At 32.4% G+C, this 16,485-nt stretch overlaps 1 protein-coding gene across 11 annotated transcripts in view; it reads left to right on the top strand.

The window, feature by feature from the left end:
• Positions 1-16,485, top strand: part of METTL15 (methyltransferase 15, mitochondrial 12S rRNA N4-cytidine) — a 471,343-nt gene that overhangs the window by 5,956 nt on the left and 448,902 nt on the right. The window lies entirely within an intron of this gene.

The raw sequence follows: 16,485 nt of genomic DNA, 5'->3' as shown, positions 1-16,485 counted from the left end.
GTGTGGACGTGTTTTCAGTTCTCTTGGGCATGTACCTAGGAGTGGAATTGCTGGGTCATATGGTAACTCTATGCTTAACTTTTTGAGGATCTGCCAGATTGTTTTCCAGAATTGATTAGTTTTATCAATTAACAGTTTTAAGAGGAAAAGAACATTATGCTGGCTGAGTGGTTATGGTATGAAAGCCAAATTCTACTATAGCTTGTTGAGAATTTTGGTATCTTTTTAGGAATAACTAAAGACAAAGGTAAGGGTCTGAATTCCTGTTCCCTGTTTTCTTAGGCTTAGTTTTCAACTACCCTGCTGTCTTATTCAGAGTTCTCCAGAGAAACAGGACCAATAGAATGTGTATGGTGTGTGTATGAGTATAAAAAGAGAGAGAGATTGGTTGATTGATTATATAGGGTTGGTAAATTCAAAATCTACTCAGTAGACTGGTAGGCTAGAGACCTAGGTAAGATTTGTAGTTTGAGTCCAAAGGTGGTCTGCCTGCAGAATTCCTCCTTGTTCCAAGGAGGTCAGTGTTTGTTCCAGCAAGGCTTTCCATTGATTAGATGAAGCCCACCCTTGTTTTGGATGGTAATCTGCTTTACTCAGTTTAGCAATTTAAATGTTAATCTTATCTAAAAAATACCTTCACAGAAACATGCAGAATGGTGTTTGCCCAGACATCTGGGTACCTGTGATCCAGCCAAGTTGACACATAAAATTAACCATCACACTTGCCTTATTTATAGTGCTGCTGATTGGATTATATAGATCAGATATGAAAATCTTTAAAATCAATACAGAGATTGCAAAAATCTTAGGTAATACAATATCCAAAAAGAAAAAGCAAGAATCTTTCTGAAAATTAATCACATTTACAAAAGGAAAAGAAACCTCTATCATAGTACATTTTCTTTTAATATCTGTTTATAACTTTGTGCTGATAATAATCAGCATACAGACTTCAGAACTATGGTCTCTTTTCTAGAAGCTACTATTATTATTTAAAAAGTTATTTTCATTTTAAAAGTCACACCTTACTTCTTTTTCCAATATACAGTGCCTTAATTGTTAAGAGTAAAGATTCAATAACAGGGCTGTCTAGGTTTGAATCCATTGTGTAACATGCATGGGTGTGTGAACAATCCTCCCCCATCCCACCTCCCCACACAGCTCTTAAGAAACCATCAGTAATAGGACTTAGGTGGCTTCATCATAAAAATATTCTGTTTACCTTATCCTCAGACAGTATATATATAATGAAATAAATCCAATGTTCTTAAATGAGAATGTGTGTATGAAGCATCTGGCTAAATGCTGTCACATAGTAGGGACTCCAAAATACACATTAAAATGTAAGTTAAAAAATTAAATTGGATAAAACTGCCTGTTAAATATGACTTCATCTAAATGAAATTCTCTTCATTTTCTTTAAAGACTCAGAGGGCAAGGATAGCAGTTAATACTCATACCTAAATACGAGTAAAAAATATTTATAAATATATGATACATTAGAGGTATATGTGAAGAGGGAAAGGGCAGTTATTAAAAGAGTAGAACTGAATTCTATACTTGAATTTGATCTCTGGAGCCAGAAACCAAAGCTTATTGTATAAATTTGCTGAACCCTAGTATCAAAAACCAAATATTTATTTTGCATTAACCCATGAAGTAGAAAAACAACCAAACAAAAATAAACCCCTTAAGTCTCCTTCTAATTCAGTATTGGATCTGCCTTTTTCAAAAACCAAGTGGAGTAAAATTAGGCAGTTCTACAACTTAACCTACCTGGCTGTTTCATTCTGTTCAAGTTCCTGACAAATGTAATCTTGATTTATTTTGACATTCCCTTGTTCTGATTTAAGTTGGTTTTCTAGTAACTTTTTATAGAAAGTTTAATTTTGTGAATGTTACTTCTGAAAATTTTAATGTGAGGTACATTTAGAGCCATTGTTATTTCTCTCCTTTTCTGCTGTCTGGCAGACAGCTTTATTCACTATTCCCTTAATCTTCAAGTAATAAAGAACTAGTGACAGTCCTTGGACAGGAAAGGTCTTCATTTCTTCCAAAATCCATTATTTGCTTCTTTTCTTCCTAAGCCTTTTCCCAAAAATCATTTTCCTTTGCAAACTATGAGTCATACATCCACTTGTATCAATCACCCACTTAATTACTGTTTTTCATATCACCTTCAGTGATGAATTTACAAATGAAACTTTTGATCATGACAGGAACTTTAAAAAATACCTAAATGTATTTTTGAGTGAGACCTTGGTCATTTAATAATTATTTCCTTTTCTTTCATATTTAAAAGGTGCTTACCTAAAGAAAGTAATTGATTTTGGGATGTTTTTCTGCATCATAGCCAATTCATTGCATATTAATTTAGTTTTACAAATACATGCAAAGTATTTATGAGTGAATTTAAAAGAAAAAAATTCCTATCTTCCTCTTCCTTGGGAGGTACAGAAGAAATTAAATAAATTATAATTCTCCTTGTCCAGTTTTCATTATTTTATATTCTAGGTGAGTAACTTTTTAGACAGAAGTATTACTTGTTCTAAAAACACTTTTCTTGGCTCTTGGAGATGTTTTAATATAGGCTATGTTGGTCAATTTCTTGTTCCTAATTTCTGAAAGCTGGAGAAAATAAACATAATCCTGCCTAGTTGAGGATGGTAGCAGTTTGGGAGATAGAGAAGACTTGGTATTCTTTGCCCAATAGTATTGCCAATGTAGTTTGGTGCTTCACAGTTTCTGTAAGAGTGGTAAGTTATGAGGGACGTGATGGTCATGCAAGGACAAATACCAGTACTGTGTCATTTTTTACAGGTAGCTTATCATAGCTGTGCCTCAGAGTTCTCATCTGTAAAATGAGGAAATACAGCCTATCTTATATGGTCACTATGAGGGTTAAATGAATTCATTTATGTAAATTGCTTAGAATGATGTCGCCTAAGTAGTATGAGCCCAATAAACATTAGTTGTTGTTATTGTGGGTGTAGGATGGGTCAGCATTGGGGGATAGATATAGTAAAATTCAGGAGAAAATGCCAGGAGACAGCAAAGGTGGAAATAAAAGTTCCACCAAAGATGGAACCGACATGTTTAGAACTGAAAAAGTACTGTTTTCTCTTCCTGAACTTTCCTCATTGCCATTCTTCAGGTCTTGAGTCAAATTTTACTTTCTCAGGGAAGCTTTTTCTGAGCCTCCGGAGGAGGCCAGTCTCCCTTCGTAGAGTCATATACTTTTCTTTCATAGCACTTATAATAATTTATAATTATAATTTTTAATGAGATTATTTATTCAATGGACATCTCTCCTTGAAGACTGCCCTCCACGGAGTCATGTTTATTTTTTTTTTTACCATTATATCATTATATCTCCTGTGCCTAACACAAGGCCTGTAACATGGTGTGTTTGCAATTTTTAAGAGAATGAGTAAAAGCCAAAGTAAACTGGAGGATAGATGTAAGTCACAGGTAAAAGGAATTTCCCTTGGGTACTGAGGTAGCTTCTCAAGCTTGAGACTTTTATATGATTCCAGCCTCTGTGGCTCAGTCCGTTGAAGTAACTGGAGAAACCTTGTAAAGGAATAGATATGAGGGCTGAGAGAATGAGCTAGTATCTAATTGATGCAAAATTGATTGCGATAAATATCAGGCTAAGAATATTCTAACCATTCAAAATAGTATTTTACCTATTTTGGTATTCTAACATTTAATATTAATTTCATAATTACTTGGTTCACCAAAGTTGTCATGGTACAAGATATGATAATTTTCTTTATAAAAAAATTGTTGTGTTCTATATAATGGATTTTTCTTAAGATCAGTAGCAGTATTTCACTTGTTTTACTTTAAATCTTTATAATCTTTAAATAGAGAATAAACATCAAAAAGAAAATCCTGGGACTAAAGGTTTACTCTCTCTAAATATTAAAGGCTGATCAATCACAGAAAGGAGGAGTTTATTTTGTTTGACCTCAAATTATTGTAAAAGTTAGGAACTTTTATAAGAGACAGGACCAGTACTATAGCACATGTAGGGAGATGCATGTTTTTTTCTGAAGAAAGAACATTTTAAATGTCAGATGGAATGGACTGTGTTAAGATGTAGTGTTTCCTCTCCTTTATTTTTTTAACATATAGCTTTCTTAGAGGCAATTTTTTTTTTACATTAAATTCTACCATTGTTTATTTGAAAAATATTTCTATCTTAAAACCTCATGTAGCTAGTTAAGTGACCTTTGTATCAAAGTATCTTCAAGAGTGATATTTCCAGTGTAGTGCTGGTAAATATTTAACACTTGGTCTGTGGGTCAAGATAGGGTATGGATTTAAAAAAAATGAAAACCCTGAATAATTTTGTTTGCTAATTTCCATGAAATACAAATTCCTACCATGGCCCATTTCAAGCTTTTAACCTGGTGTCACTGAATGTAGCATTAGGAAGAAATATGTATAGTTGGCTCTCTCCAGCTGTTGTGAATAACACTGGTTATGACTCATGATTGATGCCATTAGATATCTGTGAATTATATAATGGAAAGAATTTTGCCTGACAATTATGAAAATTAGTACAGTCTGTAAATTTTTCCTTTGGCTTATTTGATGTTCCCTAGTTAAGGCCTGTGTTTTATGTTTTTCTATCCTGGAAGGTACCATGGAGTAGCCATGGAATATTGTTTCTCATACACTTTTTTTTAACAGTGGCATTCCTTTTTTCCGTCTCTAATAAACAATCCATCCAAAATATAAAACAGATAAAACCAGTATTGTATAAATTTGTTTATATAATTTACTTGTTGTAAAGTCCATTATGCATTACAGAACAGTGAAGTATTTTGTTGAATGCAAAACTTTGAAATCAACATCATTGTCCTTTAAAAAAATTTTTTTTCCTGGAATCTCAGCTTAATTTTTAATTAAATAGAGCTAGTAAGAGAATTTTAAATTAAATTTAAAAGGGCATTTTAGTAATAAATATATTAAAGGCTCAATATAACAAGAAGAGAAAGCAATTATAATTATTTATATATACATCTAATATGAGACCATCAAAATATATGAAGCAAACCTGACAAAATTGACAGGAGAAAGAGATAATGCTACAATAATAGTTAGAAACTTCAGTACCCCACTCACAATAGTCTGTAGAACAACCAGATAGAATATAAATAAGAAAATAGAGGACTTCACACATTAAACCAACTAGATGTAACAGACATGTACAGAACACTGTAGCTACACATGGGATATTTTCCAAGACAGACTGTATGTTAGGTTATAAATTAAGTCTCAATAAATTTTAAAACATAGATTATCATACAAAGTATCTCCTCTGGTCGCAGTGGGATGAAGTTAGAAATCAATAACAGAACAAAGTCTGGAAAATTCATGAATTTTTGGAAATTAAATAGCACTCTTAAACAACCAGTGGATTAAAGAAGAAATCACAAGGGAGATTAGAAAATACTTACAGACAAATTAAAACAAAAACAAAACATACCAAAGCTAATGGCACAGAGTGAAAGATGTGCTAAGGGAGAAATTTATAGCTACAAATGCTTACATTCAAAAAAGAAAGCTCTCAAATCAGCAACCTAAAATCATAAAGTATAGAGCAGAGATAAGTTAAATAGAAAATAGAAAAACAATAGGGAAATCAATACAACCAAATTGAAGGGATCAACAGAATTGACAATCTGAGCTCAGTGAATTAAGAGAAAACAAAGAGAAGACTCAAATTGCTAAATTGAAAATGGGGCATAACTATCAACTCTACAGCAATAGAATCATATAGGATCATATGAGAGTACTATGAACAGTTGTATGCCAACAAATTGGATAACCTAGATTAAATGGATGAATTCTTAGAAACACAAAACCTACAAAAATATATCATGCAGAAATAGAAAATCTGAATAGACTTGTAACTAGTAAGGAGATTGAGTCAGTAATAAAAATCTCTCAATAAAGAAAAGCCCCAGACCTGATGGCTTCATTGGTGAATTCTACTAAACATTTAACAGAGAATTAATATCAGTTCTTCTCAGACTTTTCCAAAAAACAAGATGAGGGAACGCTTTCTAACGTATTCTGTAAGGCCAGCATTTTCTTGATACCAAAACCAAAGACACTACAAGAAAAGTTCAGACCAATATCTTGTATAAAGACTGACACGAAAATCCTCAACAAATACTAGCAAACAGAATTCAGCAGCACATTAAAAGAAATAAGACACCATGGCCAAGTGGGATTTATTCCTGGAATGCAAGGATAGTTCAACATACAAAATTTTATCAGTGTAATATGCCACATCAACAAAATGAAGGGGAAGAAAACCCCATATGATGATCTTAATTGACGCAGAAAAAGCCTTTTGATAAAATCCTTGAAAAATCTAAACCTGGAGGGCTCATACTTCCTCAGTTCAAAACTTACTATAGAAGTACAGTAATCAAAAGAGTGTGGTACTAGCATGAAGTCAGACACATAACCCAATGGAATAGAAAAGACAGCCCAGAAATAAATTCTTGCATAAATGGTTGAATGATTTTTGACAGGGGTGTCAAGACCAGTCAATAGGGAAAGGACAGTCTTTTCAACAAATGGTGCTAAGAAACTGGATATTCACACACAAAAGAATGAAACTGGACCCTTACCTAACGCTACATAAAAAATTAACTCAAAATGAAAAAAATTAACTCAAAATGGACGAAAGATCGAAATATAACACCTAAAACTATAGCACTATTAGTAGAAAGCATAGGACGAAAGCTTCACAACATTGGATTTGGTAGTGATTTCTTAGATACACACTAAAGGACAGGTTGCAAAAGAGAAAAATAGGTAAATTATACTTCATGAAAATTTTAAAAATTTGTGGGTCAAAAGATAGAGTTAAAAAGGTGACTCACAGAATGGGGGAAAATATTTACAAATCATACATGTGATAAGGATTTAATATCCAGAATATATAGAGAACTTAAAATTCAAAACAAACCTGATTCAAAAATGGGCAAAGGACTTGAATAGACATTTCTCCAAAGAAGATATACAAATGGCCAATAAGCATATAAAACCCTTTTCAACATCACTAATCATTAAGGAAATGCAAATCAAAACCACAATGGGATACCACCCCATGCCCATTAGAATGTCTACTATCCAAAAAATCAGAAAACTGTGTTGGTGAGGATATGGAGGAATTAGAACTCATACTTTCTTGGTGGGAACGTAAAATGGTATAGCAACTGTGAAAAGCAATATGGTGGTTCCTCAAAAAATTTAAAATTCATTATTACTCCATGATCCAGCAGTTCCACTTCTGGATATATTCTTAAAAGAATTGAAAGAAAGGTCTTGAAGTGATATTTGTACACCCATGTTTATATAGCAACATTATTCACAATAGCTAGAACATGGAATTAGCCCAACTGTTCACAGATGTATGAAGAGAAGCAAAATGTGGCATGTACATAAAATGGGGTATTATTCAACCTTAAGAAGGAAGGAAGTTCTGCAATATGCTACAGCATACATTAACCTTGAAGACATTTTCCTAAGTGAAATAAGCCAGTCACAAAGACATATACTGTATGATTCCACTTACATGAGGTATTTAGTGTGGTCAAAATCAGAGACAGAAGGTAGAGTGGTGGTTGCCAAGGGTTTGGGGAGAGGGGCATGGGGAGTTATTGTTTAATTGGTATAGTGTTTAAGTTTGAAAAGATAAAATGAGTTATATAAATGGATGGTAGTGATGGCTATATATAATATTATGAATATATTTAATCCCTACCACTGAAATGTACACTTAAAAATGGTTAAGATGATAAGTTTATGTTACATGCATTGTGTATTTTAATTAACACAATAAAAATTTGTTTTAAAAAAGAGCAAGTTGCCATTTTGAAGAAAACACATTTCTTTTTAATATTTATTTATGTTTTCTAGAAGTAGGTGATTATTTTATAATTATATGCAAACATTTAAGTAAAATAAATACTTTTGCTTTTATTTTACTATTGCAGATTCTTTCCTGCAGATTTTTTCTATGTGTACTTCTAAAGGATGTCTTTAATATATATTTAAAAATCCAACTGGTATTAGATTTAATGATTAGCTTTGTGTTTATTATATGCAATATTTTATTAGTACCATATTTATTTTATCTGTTATCTGATATCTCAGCTATTAGTAGCATTATAAGTAGCCTGCACTACCAGTGATGTGATGAACAGTTTACATTACTGTTGTTAAGGTATTTAAAATCTTTTTTAGGGAGTCAACAGTAGTAAACACAAAACTATTAGATAATTAAATATTGAATTCTTATATTTGATCATTTAATTAAAATTTTTTCTATCAAAGATTTTTGTTATAAAAATTACAGTTTATCAAAGCTCTAATATGTATTAGTTAAACTCATCTTACTCAAAGTATCAAATTTCAAAATTCTTCTTTGATTTTGATGTGGGCCATATTGGAGTATGGATCCCACTGATAAATTTGATACATATTCTCTAATGAGAATGTGTATATTTGATATTATTTATAAATACTTGTTCATATTATGTTATAAGAAATGTGAAAAATGCAGAAATGAGTTTTCTGGTTTTTTTCAATTTTTATTTGGCATGTATGAAAAAGTGAAGTCTAGCTAAATGAGCTACTCAGTCATGTCTGAAATGTTGCTTACTTTCTTTAACAATTTTTTTAAGTTTTAGAAGTAAATGCATCATTTATAATTAAAAGGAAAATAACTTGTTATGCTTATTTTCCTGTGATGATGTGGTACTATTAAAATATTTATTTTACATATATATTTTATATGCATTTATGTAAATAAATATTTATAATTACATTAGTTTTTATATTGAAATCTTTAATAATTACGATGTATTTCCTGAATGTATATCTACCCTTTATAGTAAGTTTAGCTTCCATGAGAATATTCTTGCCTTTCCTCCAGTGAACTAATGCATTTTTATCACTGTGTACAATTTTCTTCATTATAAATAAAGGACATTGGATAGATGAGATCAGTAACTTAACTGATTCTCTTGCCTATCCAGTGGTTTTAAATTATTTTTTAATAATTTTTTATAATTTTATAATTTTAAATTATAATTTTAAAATATTTTTATAATAATTTTTTAATAATTTTTATAATTATAATTTTATAATCTTCTTTCTGGTCCAGAAGCTAAATGTTTACTGTATTTTTGCTATTAAAATATAAAAATTTAAGAATTTTTTGTTTTAAGTCTAACTTAAAAGGTAATTAGAAATTACAGCTTCCGGTTCAAATATAACCCCAAAATAAATGTGGTTCCATGGATGCAAAGATGATCTTCCATTTCAAAAAGTCAGACATATGTACTGAATTTTAAATTTATTTGAGCCATTCTTCTAGTTCAGTAGATAGAGACCCAGGAAGAAAACAAAGGTCAGTTCTGTAAGGGAAGCTCATAGGAAAAAAGAGAAGCGTTAGGTTTTTCTGTTCACAAAGCACATTTGCATGAGTCATTCTGAGTACTGGTTACTCTCTATTTAGGTCAGCACTAGTCCCTGATCAATAGTCTAATCATAGTTACTGCAAGTGGCTAGGTTCAGTGGTTTTGTCTTTTCCTATTGTTTTTCTGGGTTCCATATTATTTTTGTGAAAAGTGGTAGGAAATGTACCTTGACCTTGTGAGTTCTAATAACATTTTGTTTTACTTTTCTTCCACTACCTTCTCCTCATATAACAAACTACTTAGCTGTAAGTAGCATACTTAAAACGTTATTTTATGATAAACCAAGTTGCGGAGCTTTGTGGTGACTCATCTTGTGACAATCTGTGAACTCTCTCTTTCTTCTTTTTTGTGGGTGCTAGTTTTTGTGTCCTTTGGTTGAAACAAATACCATTTACCAGGAGGTAATGTGCATTTAAAGATTTTACTTACTTTGGTGAATATTGTTTCAGAAAGTATTTATATGTATTTTTAATAGCTGCTTACTTTCTTGTGTTGTATAAACTTTTTTCTTGGTTTGAGTATTTAATATATGAGATATTGTTACATTGCATTGTGTGCTGATTTTAAGAATATATTATATCCTGGTCATATTCATTTGTTCTGTGTAGTATACAGTATTTTTCTATATTTATAATTAAATTTCCAGAAAAAATTCTTTCTTTTGTTATATATTTTTTTCTATTTGTAAAGCAAAATAAATTAACTCTGGATGAAGATTTTACTGTTTGCAAACCACTTTCATATATTATTGTCATTGCTTTTCATTAGTGCTGATCTCAGTAGCATTTTGTACAAAGTATCATGTTAAATGTAGAAATAGGAAGATGAAATACGTCTAGCGCTTCTGTTCTACTGGAACCACGTGGTAATAAATGATATTGGTTGGACTTGAATACTTCTAGCTAATCACCAGATTGTATGGTGTGCTTTTTTTCATCCACTGTTAGTATTAATTATTATATATCTAGTAGCCAGCCTACAAGATCTTAAGGGCCTGTATTAGACCCCTTAACACGTTAGCTCAGCCAGTTTGGCCTAATATCCCTAGAGTATAGATCACTAGCTTCCCAAGCACGCCAGGAGCTATGTCAGTGCATAGTCATTTGGAGCTTTTTGCTTTTGTTATCATAATACCCTGCAGAGGAGTCCTGGTCATCTCAATGGTTAGCTCACTGGGTTTTTCAGAGCTTGTTCCAAGATTGATCTTTCACTTTGACACGGAAATCTTCTATTTGTAAGGACAGGAGAAGAGGATGAGTTGCTCAAAGAAAGGTATAGGATAAATTGACTAGAGCCATCAGGTGTTTGAGGCTTAGAAATGAAGATGGAGAGAAAGGGTGCTGTCAAGAGAAGGAAACTATAAGAGATTGTTTTCAAGGAACACTGTTAATACTAAAAAGGGAAACAGACTTAGTGAATTTCCATCTTCTCTATGCTTTCCCTTCTTTTCCAGCACCTCACTACCTTGTATCTCTTCTCCATGGTTTTGGTTCTACTTTTCCTTTGTAGCAGAAATCATGAAAGAGTTAAAGCAAATCCAGTCACCCACCTTCCCCTCCACCATTTAAAAAAGACTTATAAAGACTAACTTTTCTACCAGTACAGAATATTCTCACTAAGATGATTTCTTCTTTGAGCAATATCTTTTTTTAATAGAAAGGCTTGATTTTGCTCTAATTTTAAGTTAATTTTAAAATAGTAAACTACCTTAATGAATGAACATGAAACCAACTTTTCTTGCTAGGGACTACTTGAGAATTTAAATACAAAGTGAGATATTTCAGAAGGGAGAATTTAGATAACTGTGAGAGAGAAATGTTTTATAATGTTTTCTTGGGATAATATTTTCGTAACATCATGTTCATAATAGAAACTGCCCAGATTTTTCTAAAGTTAAATTTTCTCCTGAAGAGCCATTAGCTTAATTGAATAATTGATAACATACAAAATAAAATATTTTAATTCAGGACTTCTTCAAAGAAGTCTTAGAAATTCTTTGAGAAACTTGTATCAGGAATATTCAGTCAGTTCTTCTTAATGTGATTATGCCTTCTGAAAGCCAGGTGTGAGAAATAGTGTTAGTGACAAATTGTCCATTTCCTGTAAAATCTCTATGTGTAGATTAACACCATTTTGGTTCAATTATGCTGAATATATTATTTCCAAGCCTTCTGCAATTGGATAAAGATAAACAAGTATCAGTTTAAAACTGATTTTTTTGTTTGTTCATTTTTTTGTTTGTTTTCAGTATGTTCTGTTCTGATACATCTACGGTAACTGACTTTCCATAATTACTCATGGAACAAAAAATCCAAAAAGTTATTGTTTTTATAAATGATTAATGAATGAATTTTACTATTCTGAAGATGTAACCATACAAATCAAAATTTTGTTTGTTCATGACCAATTTAATCAATAAATATTTATTGACCATGCACTGGATATATCTTAATCCATTTGGGCTGCTATAATGAAGTACCATGGAGTGGGTAGTTTATGAACAACAGAAATTTATTTCTCACAGTCTGAAGGGTGTAAGTCCAGGATCATGGTCTCAGCATGGTCTGGTGAGTGCCCTCTTCCTGTTTCATAGCAGGTGCCTTCTTGCTGTGTCCTCACGTGATGGAAGGGCCTGGGGATCTCTGTGAGCCTCTTTTATAAGGAACGAGTCCCATTAATGAAGGCTCTATCTTCATGATTTAAGTACGTCCCAAAGGCCCCACTTCCTATACCATCACCTTTGGGGGTTAGGATTTCAACATAATGAACTTTGAGTGGATACAGACATTCAGACCACAGAAGGGTACACATTTTTCTTCATTTGAAGAAACAATATGACCTGGCATGCTCCAAAAATAGCTTAGAGTTTCCTAAAGAAGGTAAGGGAAAGGCAGCCTGGATGACAGGATAAGTAACTAAGTTATTGTTAACAGAACTAATAGGAAATGAAAAATCAAAGGTAATCTATTTTATGGATGCTCGTTTTGCTGATACAGGAGCAAACTCTAATTGAGTTAATACTATATAATTATATCCACAAAGTAGGAGATTTTATGATATGAAAAGGCAGATATTCATTTGTATTATGATATTAAAACCAAGATATTAATTTGCATTTTAAATAAGATTCAATACTGCATTCCTTTCTGGATCTTTATGTCAGTTTAGGATGTTAATCACAGTGTTGCAGGTCTCTGATACTTTTCACTGAACTTCTGTGATAATGGGGGAACAAGAATTAACTAGTTAAATGAGAAAGCAATAAACCGTTTTGAACACTTGTGTTTGATTTTGAGTTAGGATGATTGCATATTGCAGTTACTACTTAAAGTACTATAACTATTTTATTCATTTGTTTTGTTTTGTTTTGGGTTTTAGGTAAAAAGTCTTCTAAGTCTTTCCAAAATGTAACCTTACTTACCTTAGAGTATATTCAGCTAAATTAAAGTTTTCTTGATTGATTTAAGGTAGTAATTTTGAACGTCCATTCTTGTTCTGTACTATGTAACAGTGATTTTCTAAGTGCCTTAATTTCCCCCTTCCCTAAATCCCTACATGGCTATGTATTTCTGGGTACCTTTTTAATCTTTTCTCCTGGTGCTCATTTCTTAGTATGTGCTCTTCTAGCAAAGTCATCTCCGCTTAATTTTCCAATAGAGCTAATCTAAGCAAACTGAAGAGTTTAGTTGAAAGTAGCTAGTACATCTATTAAGTCAGAAAACCTGGAATACTCCTCCTTCAGATATCCACATGACTGGCTCCCTCACTTCTAATCTTTATCCAAATGACATGTTTTCAGAGACACCATCCCTGGATACCCTATGTAAAATTTCAACTAGCATCCTGCAATATTTGATAACCCCTTTCCTTGCTTTTTAATCTTTCTTCTTAGTACTTATCACTAACATGCTACGTATTTCATTTTCATCTTACTTCTTAACTGTCTGTTCCCCTCCCCCATACCCTGCCTCCGTGGCATCCTAGAATATAAGCTCCATGGAGTTTTTGTCTGTTTCTTTACAACTGTATCCTCAAAGCATAGAAGGTGCCCCATGAATATTTGCTGAAATAGTTATCAAATGGAGAAATGGAAAGAAAGTACTGGTAAGAGAGATATTAAGAAGATAGATATGGCAAGTGATTGGGTGAAGAGAAGAAAGGATAGGGAAAAGTGAAAAACACGACAGTGAGCTGTTAGGTCTGAGTTTCTGTGTGAAAATGAGATGATTTCCTCATTTAGTCAATAAATATTTATTGAGCTTCCACTGTAACAGGCGCCTGCTCTTGATGCTGAGGATACAGTGTAGAGCAGAACTGGACTTAGCCTCTGAGGAGCTTACTAAAATTTAGTGAAGGAGACAGGAATTTATCAAATAGTTGTCAAGGTGAATATGAAATTTCCACAGCTGTGAAAGAGAATAAATATTTGCATATGTGCATTTCCACATCCACAGATTAAACCAACTGTAAATCAAAATAATCAGAAAAATAAATTCCAGAAAGTTCCAAAAAGGAAATCTTGACTTTGTAGCTCATGGGCAACAGTTTACAAAACATTTACAACTAGTTACATAGCACGTACATTGTATTAGGTATTTAAGTAATCTAAGGATGATTTAAAAGTATAAGGGAGAATGTGCTTAGGTTATATGCAAAAACTATACCATTTGTTTTTTCCAGTTTTATTGAGATGTACAGCACTATATACATTTAAGGTGTACACTGTAATGGTTTGACCTATATCATGAAACAATAAGTTTAGTAAATATCCATCATCTCATATAGATTCAAAATTAAAGAAATGTAAAAAAATTTTTCCTTGTGATGAGAACTCAAGATTTATTTTCTTAATGATATAACATACAGCAGTGTTAATTATTTTTATTATGTTGTACATTACATCCCTAGTAGTTACTTATCTTACAACTGGAAGTTTGTACCTTTTGACTGCCTTTAGAGGTATAAATCTCCACCTCTCTCCCACCTCCCACCTCTGGTTACCACAAATCTGATCTCTTTCCCTATGAGTTTGTTTTGTTTATTTGTTTGTGTGTTCTTGAAGTATAATTGACCTGCATCACTATTTCAGTTCCTGTTAAACGACATAGTGATTCAGCATATCTATACACTTCGTAATGATCACTGTATGTCTAATTACCATCTGTCACCATACAAAGATACTACAATACTATATTATTGACCTATGCTGTACATTTCATCCCTGTGATTCATTTGTTTTGCAGCTGGAAGTTCGTACCTCTTGATCTCCCTCATCTATTTCTCTTCTTCCCCGAATTCCCTCCTCTCTGGCAATCACCTATTTGTTTTCTGTGTCTGTGACTCTGTTTCTATTTGGTTTTGTTTATTCATTTGTTTTTGTTTTTGTTTTTGTTTAGATTCCACATTTAAGTGAAATCATACAGTGTTTTTCTCTAAGTTATTTCACTTATCATTATACCCTCTAGGCCATCATGTTGCAAATAACAGGATTTCATTCTTTTATGGTTGAGTATTATTTCATTGTATGTATATACCACATCTTCTTTATCCGTTTATCTGTTGATGAGCACTTAAGTTGCTTCCATATCACAGCTATTGTAAATAATGCTGCAGTGAACATAGGGTAGATATATCTTTTCCAATTAGCATTTTTGTTTTCTTTGGATAAATACCCAGGAGTGGGATTGTTGGATCTTATGGTAGTTCTATTTTTAATTTTTTGAGGAATCTCCGTACTGTTTTCCATCGTGGCTGTACCATTTACATTTCCACCAACAGTGTATAAGGGTTTCCTTTTCTCTGTATCCTTGTCAACACTTACTTGTTATCTTTTTGATAACAGCCATTCTGACAGATGTGAAATGATAGCTCATTGTGGTTTTGATTTGCATTTCCTGATTATTAGTGACGTTAAGCATCTTTTCTTGTGCCTGTTGGCCATCTGTGTGTCTCTGAAAAAATGTTTTTTCAGATCCTCTGCCCATTTTTTAATTGGGTGGTTGTTGTTGTTGTTGTTGTTGTTGTTGATGTTGAGTTGTATGAGTTTTTTTGTATATCTTGGATATTAACTGCTTATTGGATATATCCTTTGCAAACATATTCTCCCATTCAATATATGGTCTTTTCATTTTGTTGATAGTTTTCTTTGCCTTGCAAAAGCTTTTTAGTTTGATGTAGTCCCATTTGTTTTTTCGCTTTTGTTTCCCTTGCCTGAGGAGACCTAAAAAAAATATTGCTAAGGCTGATGTCAAAGAGCATAATTCCTGTGTTTTCTTCTAGAAGTTTATGGCTTCATGGTTATTTTTAACAATATTAATTATTTCAATTCATGAGCATGGTATGTCTTTACATCTGTTTGTGTCATCTTCAGCTTCTTTTCTCAGTGTTTTCTGAGTACGGTTCTTTTACCTCCTTAGTTAGATTTATGCCTAGGTATTTCATTCTTTTTGATGTGCTGGTAAATTGCATTGTTTTCTTAATTTAACTTTCTGATAGTATTTTGTCAGTGTATAGACACAGAACAGATTTCTATGTATTAATTTTGTATCCTGCAACTTTACTGAAGTCATTGATGAGTTGTACTAGTTTTTTGGTGGTGTTTTTAGCATTTTCTATGTATAGTATCATGTCATTTGCAAGCAGTGATGGTTTTATTTTTTCCTTTACAGTTTGAATTCTTTTTACTTCTTTTTCTTGTCTGATTGCTATGGCCAGGACTTCCAATGCTGTGTTGAATAAAAGTGGTAAGAGTAGGCATCCTTGTCCTATTTCTGACCTTAGAGGAAATGCTATCAACTTTTTACCATTGAGTGTGGTGTTAGCCGTGGGCTTGTCATATATGGCCTGCATTATGTTGAGTTATATTCCTTCTATATACCCACTTTGTTGAGAGTATTTTATCATAAATGAATGTTGAATTCACTTCAGATAGAAGAGAGAATATGTGTAAAGTTTTTATGCTGGATGAGAG

The sequence above is a fragment of the Camelus bactrianus genome, chromosome 10 (assembly GCF_048773025.1).
Source record: "Camelus bactrianus isolate YW-2024 breed Bactrian camel chromosome 10, ASM4877302v1, whole genome shotgun sequence".
Classification (NCBI taxonomy): domain Eukaryota; kingdom Metazoa; phylum Chordata; class Mammalia; order Artiodactyla; family Camelidae; genus Camelus; species Camelus bactrianus.
Note: the sequence above shows the minus strand (reverse complement) of the source record. Positions and strands in the feature narration are given on the sequence as shown.